The following is a 16,655-nucleotide window of genomic DNA, read 5'->3' on the forward strand; positions in this document are numbered from 1 at the left end:
TATTTATTTATCTCCTTTTAATGCAGAATTGATTTGGTGTGGGAAGATAGAGAATTAGCTATCCAGACAAATTATTGTCACTCTAAACTTTGCAAGAAAGATTAATTGTCCCAAATTGCAGAGGCTGTGCTACAACTAATTCATTTGTCACTGCCACCCTTAAACTTTAACAAATGAATATGTTAAGATGAATCAGGCACTTCAACATGTCCCAGCTAAAGCAAACTGTTCTGATGCTCCTCAAACATTTAATTCATCACTGAACTCAGTTCTGCATTGCTTTACAGTGACCAACTTAACTTTCTTTAAAAATTTGATAAGGCAAACCTTGGGCTGAAAAGAATTCAGATCCCAGGAACTGTTCAAGAATTAGGACCTAGTATCTTACACATTCCCAGATTCACTTGGAAACCTCTCACAATCCAGAATTCTATACCCTGAGGCCATAAGCTTCCAACCAAGTAACAGCAAAAAGATAACTGGGCAGAAGACATTTATTCTAGGCCACACTCAGTTGCCTAGAAAGAAAAGAACCTAGTGCCACCACAGGTAATTCACAGGTAATGTGTGACCCCAATGGCATCTGCATCACTCTTATACATGTCAGTGTAGCCTCCAATCTCTTCCTAGCCCACCTCTAACTTAACTCACAGGTTATAGTAACTCATACTGAAAACCATTCCAAAGTGAGCCAGAAAGTATGAAAACATGAAAAGATTATATGCCCTTACTTGGTTAAGACATCAGATGAAAAAAATACATCCAGTGAACACAAACACTCATTAAATACCTTATGAAGTGCGAGAAGATAGCCAGTGGGTAGTGTTCATCAGCTGAAAGCTACTAGTGCAGCTGATCCATGCTTTTATAACGACTGAAGGTCTTTTCTGAGGCCTCCCAAGGGCTTACATAAAAATATCACAAATCTGCTTGCACCTGATATGTCACATGGAAAGGGGAAAATTCAGAGATATGGCAAAGCTATATGTGATGTAGGAATATTTGTGCGATAATAAACATTCCAGTCCCCTTGACTAAAAATTGCTCTATCAATTGAAAATGCTGGATTTTTCAAACTGTATTTATGGCAGTTTTAATGAGTGAAAACATATTCTCATGCATGCTCAGACCACATTAAAATGATATATCATCCAAGACTGAGCAAAGTGAGCTGACATTTATAAAGATTAAGCATGCAGGTCAGGTACACAAGTGTCCAATCAGCTCAGAATCCTTCCACAGAACCACAGAACCACTGAGGCTGTGGTGGCACCTCTGGAGATGATTTGGTCCAACAGCCTAAGACTGGGATCAGCCAGGCCAGGCTGCCCAGGGCTGCATATGAATGGGTTTTGAATTTCAAGGATGGAAACTCTACAAACTATCGGGGCAACCTGTTCCAGTGTCTAACCTCCCTCATGGGAAAAAGAATCTTTTCTTACATTTAAAGGGTATTTCCTGTGTTTGAGCATCATGGAATCATAGAATATCCTAGGTCAAATGCTTCATATGCCATAAGTGACATTACATCCCAGGTACTGGTGGCTTTGCAAGAGACTGGCCCTGAGGAGGTACTTGATACCCCTCTCCAATTGTTTGTGAAATGTGGTCATTTTTCACACAAACCCTTTATACAGATGGGAAATCCAGGAAAAGTCACAGCATCTGTAGCTTTGGCCAGCTCCCCACTGTTATCTGTCCTGGCCAGCAATGTCTCATTTCATAGCCAGTAGCTCTCCACATGCCTTTCATTCAGCTTAACCTCAACTGAAGACCTTGTCAGAGACCTCATCATCTTCTGGCAGCCCTAACACCTGCTAGGGAAAAATTTTCAGTATTTTTAATATGATATATGGACTGAGGTCTATAGCAGACAGCAATGATATTTCTGTCTCTTCTAAATTAATATGTCCAGTTTATACCCATCTTCTCAAAATTGTACAAATCCAGGTCCTTAATTTAATTCAACTGATTTCTATTTTCTCATGTTTAAGGCCAAATTTGAAGGAAATTCAAGAGGTGTGTTATACTCTGCTTCTAAAAACTCATCACAAGGGTTTCAGAGGCTTCTGCTCTTCCCTGTTTTAAAATGAAAGTAGAATAACACAGGGCTATAGGGATTTCTCTGCTTGGGAGGTGTTGGGGTGGTTTCTTATGGTGCAATTAAATGTCCTTGCATGAAATTGCAAAGGGCAGATCTTGGCCTATTTTCTTCTGCTCCTATGTTTCTGTGATTATTCTCCATATTTTATCTCTATTTTTCAAGTAAGTATACTTTTTCAATGTAAGTATTTTCCTTTGTCAGATGAAAAACATTACAGTGTTTCCAGTAAAAAGACATGAACAAGTGTTTATTTACTACTCTTTACTGAAAAATAGGTATTAGAAGAAGACTGAAAGGTACAGGATACGTGACCACATACATCACTTTCTTAGAAAACTCAACTAAAAATGACATAATATATTGGCATTGCAGCTGTCTTCTCCCCTTGCTTCTATACCATTCTTTTTAAAATCAAGTATCCTGTTATCCAAACTACTGCTGACACTAAAGTACATGCTATCTACATTTTCTTGCAGCCAGAACTGGGACTGAATGAATCATCCCTATGACTCATCATAACTCTTTTTTTGCATACCAATGTTACAATATACTAAACAATTTAACATAAAAAGTGGAGTTGTCCCCCTGTTCTGCTAGAGTCTTTTTGCTAAAGATTCAAATTACTCTCTTTCAAATTTTTTAAACTTTTGTTCTTCCTGAGATTTTTCTTTATTGGCAGCAGAAACAACAGCAATTAAAGTTTAAAAGCTCATCTTTTAATCTTTGTGGATAGCCCTGATGAAAAAGACACAGTCCCCATACATTGAATGATATTCAAGTTTAAAATGTCAAGAGTTATCAATAATTAATTTTTTTTACACAGTTCTAAGCCTAAATGAGTGCCTGGATTAAGCACACTTTTATATTCCTGCAGCAAGGAATCTTTTCTGAGCACAGTTATCCAAGCAGTACAAACTACAAGAAGCATTATAAAGCCTCCAGTTCAATTCACAGAAGTCATACACCAGCTATCATTTCTTGATGAAAGACTATATGGTACTCCTGGGACACTAACTAATAGTGGGATTTGTATTCTGGTACCCTGCAGATACTCATGAAACAAAAGGCAAAATAAATCACTTTCAACCACCTGGATAATTTAGAAGATCCACTCAGATCAGGAATTCAGGTTCCAGATCTGATATTTTCCCCATAGCTTCATGTGGAACATTATCACACTCAGCTACTTACTCAGAAGGACATTTAACAGGAATTTCCCTCTGGAGGTACTGCTCATGACAGCTTGTGAGATAGGAGACATCTGAAGGGTGGTAAAGAGGATTAATCTGTGTTGAGCGTACAGTATGAGAAAACAGAAGTGCTTGGAGGAAAGCAGAGGAAATCACAAAATGGTAGGAGGTGGTAGAACGAGTGAGTTGTTTTCCTCAGTGCACAGATTAGTAGGGCCACTCATAGGAAAAGGGTTTGCTTAGGTAAGCAAACACTCAGAGGTATTCAATGACTATTTTCTTACTACAAAGAGGCCAGAACTGTCCAAGAGCAGTGGGTGGTAGCAGACTATGAAGCATGTGCTGGGAAGGAAATGAATGCAGCATTTGCAGTGAGTCCTGCTTCAGGGAACTTAAAGCAATCTAAAACACATCTTCTGAACAGTGTATATGCAGCTATGGAAACTGCTATTATGACCTTAAACCCTGAAAATGGCAATGAATTTTTTTGTGTTTCACTGTGTAGAGCCACCCTTCTAGCAGCTGAAAGTCTTTTGAGAAATAAGAAGTTGTTTGGTGTACGATATCCCATGAGCACAGTCTTCCGGTGAGATGTCGGATGAAGGCAAAAAGCTTATTAAGTAAGTTCATTTAAATTGAACTAAAGAAATGCACTTCTAAATAAAGTTCATATAAATAAATCTAAATAAACACAGCTGTGATATTTCAGAGAGTAGTGTTCTTTCTATGGCTCCATAATGTATGAGACGAGCATATCAGTGTCAGAATTTAACCTTCTCATGCTACACAGCAATAGTTTATCCAAAGGTTTAGAAAAATGTTTTTTACCAGTTTTGCCATGTCCTTAGTGCCCCATATGTTGGTACATCTGCTACATTTCTGTTATGGGACATGGGCAATTATCCTTTTGACTGCTTTTTCTAGGATCATGTCCATGGTGCAAGTTCCCCTCACTGTAGCCAACACAGTCCTGACTCTGAGCTCCCTGTTCCACAGGGAGGTGGAAACATTCACTGTGGCTTTCAGACACTGTGGAAATGGCTAAATCTTCAACAAGTATGGCTAAATTTTGAAGAGATTTACCTGAAGAGTGGTGAGGGTGTCTCTGTTGCTTGACAATACAATGATCTACAGCTCTCACTCTCTATTTGTATTGCATGATGGAACTCTGCACTTTGGGAAACAGCTAACCATTGGTGTCACACCAGTCAGAAATGCTACTCTGATGCAGTTAATTTTGTTCTTGGTATAAAATGCTCCAAGTGATAATATGCTTGCTGGTTTTAAATGTCACCCTAACATTCATAGCATCTTAAACAAGCTTTTAGATATCATTTTCATTCATTATAAATAAAGCTTTTTTATAATCATTTGGATTTTAGAACCTGATCCAGATAATATAACTGTAGATGATATTTGCTGGTTTAATAAAAATAAGGCAGATTTGGGGTCTGAAATTGCCAAAAGATTTCTTGCAGTCTTGGTATGTAACATCCAGAAAGCTAGTTCAAACTTCTTGGATGTTGTTGATGTTAAGCACAAGATTCACTACACAGCTTAATACTTCTGTCCTATCCAGACTGAAAAAAAAAAAAAAAAAAAAAACAAACCAAAAACAAACAAACTAAAAATTAACATCTTAATCTGCTTGGAAACCCAGGATCTTTGTGGCTGGAGAGAAGGTATCTCTCAGGGACAGTGAGATAATATTAATCCAGCTATCTCCTTCTTGGGGGACACAATACTTAATTTTGAATTAAGCTTTTTTTCCTTTTTCTATAAGGCATTACATAATATCAAATTACAAGTTAACACTATCACAGTGCAGGGAATGCACTATGAATTTCCAAAGACTAAATAGCTGAGTGATTTCCTTTATTCCCACCACTCTTAGAAAAGGTCATGGTTGCTTGACACTGCAGCTCACTTGCAAGGAACAGTTCAAATTGGTCATCCAAGTAAGCATGGTAAGAGAAGAAAGTACCTTGATCATTTATTTGAAATGTGCCAATACCATTTCTAAGTATCCCTGTCTGCTATTTTGATACATAAGCAGAAATAGCCATAACAATAACACACCACCATCTCTCCTAGCTTATAGCCAAACAATCTGAAAATGTGGAATTGGTCTCATTAACAGGGATCACTTTCCAATTAAAGAAATGAAAACACACAGACTTCAGAGTAATTAAGATCATGTCATTTTAAAACCCTCAATACTTTCCAGAGTCCTCTTGTTCTCTGGCACTCATTTTGCTTTTGTATTTTCTCAGGCTTGGTAATGTGCTCAGAGGTTTCTTACACAAACATTTAGGAACATTAAAAAATTTCTGTGATGGAATTACAGAGACCAGAAACTGTTTCTTATGTGAATAATATACGGCTATGGAAAATTCCCAGGGGGAGAACACCAGGTGATGCAAAAGTTGGAGAAAGCCTGAAGGCAGAGAATCTCTCTCCCATGATTTCCTGGACCATGTATCCCTGAGGGCAATGTCAGAAATTACTAGCGAGGTTTTCAAGAGTACCTATCCTGTCTGCAGCTCCTGTGTACTGAAGGAGCAGGGTGGCAGACCAGAGTGGATTAAGACTCAGAATTTGTCACTGAACCAGTGCATTAGGGATGGGAATGTTGGTAGAAGCCCTTCTAATTCTGTAAAACCTTCTAGCTGCCAAGAGCACCATTACCCAAATGTTAGATATTGCCTACCCTTTATCTGTTTTCCATTGAGAGGATCATGTTTGTGTTATACATTTGGATCTCAGCTTTCCCCAGCTAGGTATTCAGTTATAAATTTCATATTTCTGTCAAATAGAAGCAAGAAGAAAAATTAAATTAGACAAGAGAAGGATATATGATGTCTGAAGGATAAATGCTGGAGGCAACTGAGTTAGATTGTTTCTTTGATTTATTAAATAAATCAGCTGGTATTCCTAACCTAAGCACTATTTTTACTATACTGGCTCTGTCTTATATTGATGGGTTCACTGATTTTTCTGAAATACCTCCCATAAACCTCCCTAAAGGTTTAGAAAGACCACAGGGAAATAAATCAATGACAATATGCCAAAGTCCATCACAACGGCTGCTGTTCTAATTCATTTGATACAGGTCAGCTCAGATCATGCAGCTGGAAAGCTGACATTGATTTAATTAACTGCAGTACACTGTATTGTTTTAAAAGGAGATATTCTTTCCATGTTTTACATATACATTTTATGACATACTCAAAGCAAAAAGCCACAATTGGAACATTGGAAAAGAGTAGAGCAAAATTGACTCACTGAAAAAAAAAACTGGTTCCAGTTTAGTCTGATTTAAGAAAGAGAGGCAGAGGTGATCTCACTGAGGGCTAAAGAATCATAAAATAGCAGTGAAGTGATCAATTTTTGTTTCAAACTTAAAACACATAGAGCAGAAGAGAATATAAAAGCTCTGCATCTAAAACGATAAAAGTCAGGAGGGGAAAAAATACTTCTTTAATCAAAATCTAGGAAGATAAATAGTTACATTAATTGGGATGCCCAGCCGGACTTGAAACACATTCTTCATTTATTTTTGACTGTTGAATTGATGCTCAGGTCTGAGCCCGGATTTTCTGTTACCACCCTGGCACTCACCTTCCTTAACGTTGGAAGAAGTCAGTGAGAGAAGTAGTAAACATAAAAGTGCAACCAAGCCTCACTGTGAAAGCCAAATGCTGATCTCAGCCAGAGAAGAGCCCTGTGACCCTCTGACAGGATGATGTCCTTCAGCATGGGTTCCCTGTTTCTGTGCTGTGAGTAGGTACTCATACAGGATCACAGAATCACAGAATTGCTTGCATTAGAAAAGGCCTTTAAGATAATTGAGTGCCATTGTAAATCCGACTCTGCCAAGTCCACCACTAAACCATGTCCCTAAGTACCACCTCTACACAGCATTTAACACAACTTCCAGAGAAACCCTTCCCTGGGCAGCGTATTCCAATTCTTGACAATCCTGTCACAGAAAAAATTTTTCCTAATGCCCAATATAAGTCTCCCCTGATGCCATTTCCAAGAGTAGCCATTTCCTTTTGTCCTATTGCTTGCTACCTGAGAGGTACACTCACCTGGCTCCAGCCTCCTTTCAAGAAGTTTTAGAGAGCAATAAAGTCTCCCAGCTAAACTCAGCTGCTTACCATTGGATTTGTGTCTCAGACTCTTCATCAGCTAGTGAGACAAAGTAGTAGTGAGGGGCCCAAAACTGAGCACAGCATTCAAGGTGCACACTTACCAGTGCTGAACACAGGAAGATGATTCCTTCCCTAGCCAGGTAGCTGTCCAGCCACTCTTCTCAAGCCTGCTGCATTGTATATTGGGGTTACTGAGAAAAATTAATTTCTAGAGCATCACCTGGGGTAATGCAGGGCTCATCAGGTGCCTACTGCTGCTGGGAAAGCTGCAGGAGATACATGTGGCCTTTTCCTCCTTCTCCTCTATTTCCTTTCTTCCCTCCCACAGGAGTAAGAGGCAAGGAAGCAGAAACGAAACCAGAGCTTGCCCATGTTCACTGTTTATTAAGCTGTGCACTCATGCCAGAGGGCACAACCAAGCCATAGCCAGGCTCTGGTAAGCAGAGCTGCCACTCTGGAAGTGTGTGTTCAACTGGTGTCTGAGGTGGGCCATCCGCCACATTGCCACCACCCTGCCCTTACTCCTCGGTGTCACAATCAGCTGCTGCTCAGTCTGGACGCACAACTGGTGTGGCAACCTCCCCTCCCCATGGGGAAGCAATTGGAGGTGGTGTAACAATACTGCAGCAGTGTGACTGCGCTGCTTGGACTGACGTACAGCACCGAGACAGACGGACTGCCACCCGCAGCACGCGCACGCTGCGGGCCAGGCCCACGGGGCACAAACAAATGGTTTAACAGGCACCTGGAGGAGCAGAAATAAAGCTGGCCTTTAATCCACACCTATAGAAAGGAACAATGATGTTTCGGCAACAGAATCCACATGCTGGTCAAAATTAAATGAATGATTCAAACTGGCCACTATAGCTGATTCAAACCAATATTTTATGTTGAAAATTGGATTCTTCCCCAGATATTCCCTGGTTCTAGTTCTATATACTTTAGTTTTAGTACTGTGAGAATCTGGGTGACTTGCTGTGGGATTCCTTTTTTGTTTGAAAATGTATGTGAGCTAGCCTCAGGCTCAGATTTTGTCAACACCTGTGAAACCATATTTTCTTTTTCTGTTCCCTCTCCCCTAACTGGAATTATTATTCCCAGTGTCCCTGGGGCTCATTCACTCACAATTAGGGTCAAGGAGACTTAGAGTATTTAGTCTTTTCTATGAAGACAGTCCTGAAACCAAATAATTCAAAACCAAAAAGAAAATTTCATCCTGGCTTAAAGCACTTTTCTCCCTTCTATTTTCCTGAATATTTTTGCTTTCATTAGAATGTGCTTGATTCCCTTTTGCAAAGATTTTCAATTTAAAATATGTATCCAAAATAGCATGTACTGCAGAAGAAAAATTCATACTAAATCAAACAAGCCCATCCTTTCAAAAACCAAGGAAATAACCACACATGCACACATCTGCACATATAGAGTGTAAATCTGTATCTATCAGAAATATATATCAGGACCATGTTGGATTTTTTACATCAGAATTAACACAACTCAACACTGATGAGATGGGAAACAAAGTAAACATGAAAAATGCATAAAATTATGAACTTTATTTTGATCTCAACCATATAACTTCAGGCCCAGACTTTTTAAATTGATAGAGATTTATTCCAGATTGATACCATTTAAATGGATCTGTAAGGGCTGATGATTACTGCAGCTAATTACTCAGATTGGAATAATCAGGATGCACTTAATTCAGCAGCATGAAGCAGATTACTCTTGACTTGGCTAGAGATTGGGCTCCAGAATGGAAGTAACATAAACAAAGAAGATTCAGACTTAAATTATTTTGGTATGCAACTTTCTTCTTGGTCTCCCTGAAGAGACGCCATTTTAAGCAAATGAGGAGGAACAAATGCCTAAATAATTTTTTGGGATGCATAACAGATGCATTCAACAAAATTCATTTTTGTCCAAAGAATTACTTTATTGTCAGGTTGGAAATGCTTTTATTAATGTGATGATAAAAAAGCCTCAAGCCAGTTCTAAGCCAGTATGTAACAACTGATAACTTTTAAAAGTTTACAGACTGTCAGAAAACCAGACAGATTTCACAGCATTTAAATTTTGAAAGCTGTAAAAATAACATGTTTATGAAATATGTTTAGGCCTACCTATCAGCTGTAAGATAAAAAAGAAATAACTAAACATGTACAGCCCATGCTACCAACAAGTACAACATTTGACAAAATATTTTATCAGATGGTAATGTGTTAGAAGGAGCTGATAAGGCAAAACAGATTAAATTTCTTTCTTTGTTCTAGAGATGAAAAGACTTCAGACATCTTGGTAGCATTGCAAGTCAAACTGTAACTCCCTAGTGCTCTTCTGCATGTAAAATAAAATAGACAACACCTGCCACTACATGGAATGCATAGAAGAAGAAAAATTACCATGGAGCATGAACTGCTCTGCTTCCTGTCTCTGGGTGGAGGATTGTTCTTGAGACTTCTCTTTTGGGTCGATATCCAGCTGATAGATACACCTTAGAAACAGCAGTGCCAAGATCCAAAATCCAAATTATGGGAGCTGGGAAGCCTTTAGAAGTTTTTGGGAGAAACACTTTACAGAGAGTGTTTAGAGCTAGACATGTACCTTTGAGATTAATGTGGTCTCAGTTACAGGTGTATTATTTATTACACAGAGGGAAAGCAGGATTAACAAAAAAAAAAAAAAAAAAACAACCCAAAATGAAAAGTTCTATGTCTCCAAAGCATGATTTCAGGGCACACAGATTATTTAGGTCTTTATTCTATACAATCTGGATTTTTTTCTTCCATAGTTCAAGCAAGCAACTCAACTGCAAGAAGCCTTGAAATTCTGGTATAGGTTAACTATGGGGTTTTTTGTAATTTATTTGGAGCAAGAAACATCCCAAATAAAACCCAGTATTTTAGCTTAATTATTTTTCAAAAATACTTCAGACTTAATGAATGATTTTTTCAATGGAAATAAAGCTTGGATGTTTTAATCTTTTTGTGCTATATTTAGTCTTCTAGTGACATATTTGTTTCTTTATCACAGAGCATTTAATATCCAAAGCCCAAGTGAAGGTTTGCAATATCTGTGTATATAACAAAAACCACAAAACACAAATGCATAGTACAAGCGACTTAATCAGATTTTTTCTCCTACATTACCTCAACAAAATAATTTGTCCCATTGCTCACTCCTCCTTAAATCTGAAAGCTTGTGTGAAGAATTTTAGAAAGAGAACTGTTACACAACAAGCCAAGTATTAGGAAAGTGTTAGGTCTGAAACATTTTCCAAGTAATTCACTTTTTTACAAGAAAATGGCCAATTGTTTGTGACAATGAAATAGTTTCTCATAACTGCATTCTCGTTCTAAAAATAAAAAACTGTCCTAGTTAGATATTAATTTTCCTTTATTCAAATACAGGGCAGCATACAGGATCACAAAAATTTATTAGGAATTCCCCGTAATTAATACAGTCCAAGTCATTTGAATCAGTTGCAAACTTAAAGGTTAAATTTGTACTTCTATTTATGAGCAATCACAGACATTAAGAAACTTTTGCTAACTTGGAGTAATGAGACAAAACAACATTGTTATTACCACTGGTCTCTCCTTTCCTTGGTGAAGGTGGACAATGGTGCAGAGATAAGGCCATGCCCTGTTGCAGTGAGAGCAGAAGAGGGTCGTGAAGATGCTTAGAGGGATGGAGTACCTCTCCTATGATGACAGGCTGAGAGAATTGGGGCTGTTTAGCCTGGTGAAGAGAAGGCTCTGGGCAGACCTTAGAGCACCTTCCTATTCCTGTAATGGCCCTACGGGAGAGCTGGACAGGGTCTACTTACAAGGACCTGCAGTGGTTGAACTAGGGGGAATGGCTTCAAATTGATAGAGGGAAAGTTTAGACTAGATACCAACAAGAAAGTCTATACTGTGAAAGTGTTGAGAAACTGGAACAGGCTGCTCAGAGAAGCTGTGGGTACTCTGTTCCTAGAAGGGATCAAGACTAGGTTGGGCAGGGCTTTGAGCAACTTGGTCAAGTGGACATTTTCCTGTCTGTGGCAAGAGGAGCTAGATGATCTTGAAGGTCCCTTCCAACCCAAACCATTGCATGGTTTGATGATAAGTGACACTCTTCTGACTGCACAGAGGAGAGGCAGCAGCAGAAGAGCAGCAGGAGAACTGCCCTCACCCTGGGGCAAGGACAGGGACTGCCCCACTGTGGGGATTCATACCCAGGTACTTGCACCCTCCCAGTAACACCACGCACCAAAGGCACATCACACAGCCCATCTGTTCCATCCCAGATCGCTCTTACCCTAGAAAAGTTCTCTGATAAATCACTACCTTTGCTGGCACAGCACAGCCTCTGGAAAGAGGGATGAAATATACCTTTCAACACAAAATCTGAGACTGCCTTCAGTATTTCTGAATCCTGCAACATTGTGGGAAAGTTCAAAGAACATCTCTGATCACTGTGACTTTGAATTTCTAAGAAACCCATAGCAGAATTAATGGAATCAAATATGAATTATAGTATTAAAAAAAAAAAAGAAGAAAATGTATGGAGAGATTTTTTTAGAACCTTTGGATAGAGGTGATCTGAGAAGAGTATGATAATGGAAGCAGCCAAAACTGTAACTAGGGAGAGAGGTTAAAAGTTTCTCTTTAAAATGCTTTCAAATTTTAGCTACAACTTATAAGAGATTTAAAAGAGTGATTTAAGAGATTTTGGAGAAAAATAACAGACTTCATTAGAGCTACCCATGTGAGGAAAATGAGCAGGATTTGGCCATAAATCAGAAGGGCCTTTGGCCTTGTTTTCATTGCCAAGTATTTTCTAATTGATACTGCATGTAAACTCTGCCCTCCGCTAATACACTGAACAATCAGTGCTATCCAAACCCATGGCTCATTTTCTGCCTAAAACGTGATTTTGTTTGTATCACTGCCGCAGGAATGCTGAGGGAGCCAGGAAGGGGCTGTGTCATTGGCCTGCTCCCTCCTCGTGTTGCACCATGTTTGTGCTATTGTGGGCTCAGAAATGGAGAGGTCATAGCCCTGTTAGCTGTGGTCCCTTGGTAAATCTCCACCCAGCTGTAATCTACTGCACCTTGAAGAGAATGGGATTCCTCTGCTTTTTCTGATCACTGCCTTCTGTCCATGAAACTACCAGCCAGCTTTAAAGAGACTAATATCCAAATCCTTAAAAATTTCACATGACCTTTGGATATCTATCGAATTAGGGAGAATGTACCCTGGGGGTTGGAAAGCCACAATTTCCTGAAGAGAATTGGGAAATACTTTGGGCATCTCAAATAATTTTGGTAAACTGGTAGTATAAACTCTAAAACAGTACTATGAGCTACCGTGATTAAAGTTTTTTAATTAATTCTGCCATTTTTCAGCATTAAAGTCTTACCAAAGAAACATGTTCAACTTCACTGAATAATGCAAGAGTATTTTCAGTATACAAACTCATGACTTAAGGCTGGTCTCTGAAGTCAAATTTTGTTTCCCAATAATTACATATTCTCTGATGGTATCCCTATATAATATGACACCTGATGTAGGTAAAAGCTCCTTTAATATTACAATCACATCTCAGAATCTGAACAAACCATCATGTGTACAATTCTTGGTGGTGGTGCTTGATGCTGAGTCTACAGACTCACTGTATCAGGTACTAGTGAGAGATTATAATGACTTGTGCAAACAGGTCTTTCAAGATTTTCCTCACTTATCCTTTGGTATTATTGAATAATTTTGTCATATTTACATTTGTTTCAAAAGTACATTCAAAATTTAAGGAATTACAATATCAGAAAGAGTTTTTCTTCAATCAAACAATCTCCTGTCAGAAGGAGACTTCCAAAGCATCTTTGAATTAATTTCTGTTCGAAGTGGAAAGATTTAACAGTATCCCAAGTCATGCAATGTTGGTGAAAAAAGCCCAGATACTGACAATGTCTATGCATTTCTCCCATAATAGGTCATCCTTGTAGCCAAAAATATGCACCTCATTTCTCATCTACTTGTGACCTCCAGCCATAACAGTTTCATTGATTGTTCTTGCTACATTCCTACATGGGGCTATATCCCCCACCTTGTGCTGCTCTTTAGTAAGTGAAAGAGACAGAGTGCTTCGAGTGCTGCGCAGTAACATCATCTCATTTGCTTTCTAATCATTCTTCCATGAACACTCCTCGGTGATGAACAGTCAGTGTGGACCACACACTCCAAAACAAGACAGAGGGGGTGGGGTTGCTATCACTTAAAACACAGCCCAGACGGCTCCCTGCCAGGGAGTCACACTAAGCTCTTGTTACAGTCACCAAGGGCTCCTTTCATGTGTGATTCACAGTGTGCTTTGTACATTTGAGATGAGGTGAATCATACCCTAAAAATGCCTATTTGAAGATAATGATATAATTTGGATAAATTCTTCTATTCCAGAAGCGGTAATATCAGTAAAACTATATATGGATTTTTTTTTTATCCTACAAAATTTCCTCACTTTACCTACTCAGCAGTCACGTTTGCCTATTTGTCCAGTGTTTCCAGAGTGTGCTCAGTCCCTCTGATCATCCTTGTGGCCCTCTTCTGGACTTTTTCCAACAGGTTCATGTCTTTATCTTGGGGGTCCCAGAGCTGGAGCCAGTACTCAGGGCAGGAGGGGTCTCATGGGAGCAGAGTAATGGAGAGAATCCCCTCCCTCACCCTACAGCCCACGCTGCTTTGGATGCAGCCCAGGATACCATTGGCTTTTGGGGCTGCAAGGGCACATTTCCAGGTTGTGTCCAGCCTCTCATCCACCAGCACCACCCAACATCCACCAACACCCCCAAGTCCTTCTCAATGGATATTCTCTCAATCCGTTCTCCACCCATCCTGTATTTCTGCTGGTGATCACCCCAACCCAGGTGCAGCCTCTTGAACTCAGCCTTGCTGAACTTCAGGAGTTTTGCAAGTTCCCACCTCTCAAGCCTGTCCAGGTGCCCCTGGATGGCATCCCTTCCCTCCAATCTAATGACCACACCACACAAAGCTTGGTGTTTTCATACCATTGACTGATGTTTTGATGTTTCCATACATTGACTGACAATGTCAGTCTCTCTGCACTCCTCCCAAGTTACCCATCCTAGATTCCACCTCTGTAGGCTTAGCACAGACATTTACAAAAGCACAGTTGATATTCTTTCACCTATTAAACCCGGAATGCATATGCATGCATACACATGCATATATGTTCCATATGTGTGAATGTGTGTGTTGAATTTAAAGTCTCAGCACGAGTTTAGTCACAGATTTCGAAGCCCATAGATACCATTACCCAAAGAAGAAATTTCTAACATGTTCATAGGTCTTCTGATTTGTTATCTAGGTAATCAAGACCATTGAGTCATGACACAGCCATGTCTTAAAATAAAAAAATGTCCTAAAGACAAGGTTCTCTTCTGGTGTCTTCTATGAGTTTCAGTATGTTTTCATTAGAACAAAAGGATTTTTAAAATTTAAATTAATTGCTAAAACATTAACAATTGCTCCATTATCTAAACCAAGAAATGGTTTAGTATTTTTTTCCCAAGAAATATCAATTTAACCAAATTGATACAGTTTACCAGAAAGGAAAACTGGCAAATTTCCATTACCAGTATTTGCAGGTTTTTTTGAAATTCTGCAATGTTCTGTTTCATTTGCTCAAAGCAAAAGACTGCATTTTTTTAATGATTAAGAGAATCTTAATTTTAGAAACTAAGGAAAGCATTTCATAAACCTTCTAAATTTTTTCAAACTTAGCAGAAGGAAACAATGTAATTTGATATTATTTTATTGTTCATCTGTGAGAGTGATTTTACATATGACAAAAAAATGCAAAAGTATATGTTTGTGTTAAGTCATAGGAAAAGTATTGAATAGCAAATCCTTAGGAGAGGGTATAAAAACACACAAACACTTTTGCTTCTTCAGACTATATTTTGAAATGCAGGATTTTACTGCTCAACAACTACCAAACATTTAATAGGCATGGATCATTTTCTTCCAGGATGCTTTTTTTTTTTTTTAACATATGCAAATTTTTCGCTTCTACAACATCTTCAAATGAAGCATTTAAAGTGTAACTATGAATTTTATGCCACTTTCAAACTTCATTTCATGCTCCCAAGTTTTTTCATTTGAAGCAATGAATAATTGCTTATCTACCTTCTCAGCAGCTATCATAGGCAGTCATAGATATGTTTCCTAAGCTGAAAAGCCCTTGGAAACTCTATTTATTGTTCCTTATACAAAATCTGTTCTTTATCTTTTAATTTCAGTTCTTAAACTCTTTTGACAGCCTAATTTTTCATCCTGGTTGAGTCTGGGAAAAATGTTGAAATATTAAAATATTTTGGGCATGGGAAAATTATTTTCTGTCCAGTTCCAACTTTCAGTTCCATTTTGCCATCAAGAACAAAGCACCTAAAATCCACTAACATGGATAATACATCTGGAAGCAGGTACTTGCACACTGAGAGATTCTTAGACAATGAAATAAATTTAATCTCCTTGACTTCCTCAGGTGATTTGTTGCCACACAACCTTCTTCTATTTTTTTTTTTCATTAAATGTATTTACCATTAATAATTGTTACCATCTGTTCAAGTTTGGATGTGATCTGTAGTGCTATAAATTAGAATTAGCTTTGCAGAAATCAGTCTGATTTTTGCTTTAGGTGATAAACTTGGTCATATTCTATTGTTTTAATTCATGCCTGCTGCAACTTAATAAACAGTAAAGTCTGTAGAAAGGAATTGGGATAACCTCAGGAATCAAGTCACTTTAAGGAGTCACAAGATTTCCAAAGGACAATAACAAAATGTGCACCATTAGGAAATATTTAGCACATCTACATTTCAGTTTGTGTGTATGCATTAAAAACTAAACAAATAAAACAATGATAATTTAAGAAAACCAAATGGTCTCATGCACTGAAACTGCAAACTTACAATTCTGGCCATACCAAAGCTGCTAATTTAATAACCAAGATGATTTTAGATGTGTTATGTACCATGAGCACAAAAATTAGAAGTTTTTATATTTCTGTTCTTCAAGGTGAAGCAAAATAAGATAGATATAAGACAAAGCCAATTAGTTGAAAAGGAAACACCTATAGGAAAATAAAATGAAAAAAGTGAATGTGTGTGCTTTCTCCTGACACCTTCAAATCAAGGATATG

Source organism: Ammospiza nelsoni, chromosome 3 (genome assembly GCF_027579445.1).
Source record: "Ammospiza nelsoni isolate bAmmNel1 chromosome 3, bAmmNel1.pri, whole genome shotgun sequence".
NCBI classification, from domain to species: Eukaryota; Metazoa; Chordata; class Aves; order Passeriformes; family Passerellidae; genus Ammospiza; species Ammospiza nelsoni.